Source organism: Hipposideros armiger, unplaced genomic scaffold (genome assembly GCF_001890085.2).
Source record: "Hipposideros armiger isolate ML-2016 unplaced genomic scaffold, ASM189008v1 scaffold_385, whole genome shotgun sequence".
Classification (NCBI taxonomy): Eukaryota; Metazoa; Chordata; class Mammalia; order Chiroptera; family Hipposideridae; genus Hipposideros; species Hipposideros armiger.
Window position 1 is genome coordinate 1,472,136 of NW_017731735.1, and position 2,044 is coordinate 1,474,179.

The following is a 2,044-nucleotide window of genomic DNA, read 5'->3' on the forward strand; positions in this document are numbered from 1 at the left end:
AAATAATGCATGATTCCATTTATATGAATTTCAAAAACAGGCCAAACTAACCCATGCTGTTAGCAATCAGGATAAAGGTTCCCTTTTGGAATGGAGGCAGGAAACTTAAAAGGGACTTCTGGGCTGCTAATAACATTCTATCTCTTGACCTGGGTGGTGGTTACGAGTGTGTTCACTTTATGATAATTCATTGAGCGTATGATTTGTGTGCTATTCTGTATATGTGTTATATTTAAATAAAAAGTTAAAACACTCCAATTCTACACTATGGATTCCTGATTTCAAGTGCAAGAAAAGAATGTCTAGAGAGGGAGAACCCAGCATAAGCTTGAATAAGAGGGACAAGAGCTGGGCTCTGGAGATTAGTTGTGTGAAGACATTCCCAATGGTAGGACACGTGGGGACACAATGATATTTTGGGGCATAGCAAAGATAGTGGTTAGACCGAAGTCGAAGATGTGTATGGGAGTGTGTAAGGGAGGGGGAGTAAGAGCGCCAGGCTGAGCAGCTTGGGTGTTTTTCTTTTGGATAGTGGAAGATCACGGAAAGGTTTGGCATATTGATAGCAGTACTTTAGGATGTTGGACAGGAGGATACTAAGTAGCATGGAGTGGTAGAGGTAAACACAATTGTCACGGTGGGCCTGGAGACGGGGGCAGATGGAGGACTGTGCACTGTGAGGTTCTCTGAGATATTTCTGGTGGTGTTGATGTTGGCTGGTGTTCTGACTTCAGTTCTTGCTAGTGTAGACATGTTTGGGTTCAGATCCTTTCCTAAGTGGGCCTCAGGGGCCTCAGGCTCAGGTTTAGTGTTCAGGGACAGCTTTGTAAATTGTGCCCCTGAGGACACCCTCATGATTGGATCCTTCTCTGAAAGTGCATGCTCTCACCTGAGCCGATCCTGCCCTGCCCCACCCACCTCGTCCCAGTGGGGTCCAAGCATGGGACCCAAATGTAAGACTCTTCCACAGTATTATCCTTTCAGTCCTCAAAGTGCAGAGTCTGTTTGTGGCAGTAGAAGCCTTGGCGTGAGAGTGCCGAAGCCTGGGCTGCTGTGTGGGCAGGACATGCTAAGGGTGGCCAGTCTGCCTCATCTAAGCTAATGTGAGTATCGCTGAGTCCCTTCTGTGAGTGTTGCTCTGAGTATTGCTGACCCTTCTGTAGAATGCAGATGGTGGGGACAGAGGGATAGTTTTCTTCATCCTGGGAACCCTAGGCAAGGAGGGTTAAGGAAAATTCCTATGTACAGAAGCATCTTCCCTTTGTCTTCACTCTTTGAAGCCAACTAGATATATTGTCCAAGGAGAAAACGATTGAGGCAAAACTGTGACCTGACAAGATGTATCCCAGGACAGAAGTGATAGTGTTCCAGAGTGGGATGGCCAGTATCTCAGTAGGGACAAGGAAAACAAGATTTGTTCTTTCCCAAAATTGCAGAATAGCAGAGCTTCTAGAAATAACAGCAACACATCATATGATGGTTTATGATTTGCTAAGGCACTTCATATGAATTATCTTATTTTCCATCTTGAGCTTCTTAACCAGGATGAGAAAGATGGGGAAAAGAACATTATCCCTGCTTGTCATGCGAAGATTCATGAGCAGTGTCTAGAAAAGTGAGGTGATTTGTCCAGTCTTGGTATATGAATTGTATCCCAAGAAAGCTTCTAAAAAAGAAAAGATCTTTGTGCAATACAGACACAGTGAGTTGGCTGGAGAGACTGTCCATATGACATGACTATGCTGAGGTGGGGCAGACCCTGTGCAGGAATGGCGGATGTAGAATTCTGACTCAATTGAGACAGGAGTTTAACTCAGTCCTCAGTATTTTTACAGTATTCTTCCTATACAAATTTATTATTCTGTTTCCTAGTCTAGTCCATAGACCTCTTGCTCACTACTAAGCACATGGCACTTTAGTGTCCAGGCTAACCCCTCATGGTTACCTGAGCCCTATTTGACCTTCTCCCTGGAATGTTTGCTTGATATTTGGTTTGCTTTCTAGATTAATGGCCCAGGGCAAATATTCCATAAAAGGAACTTTT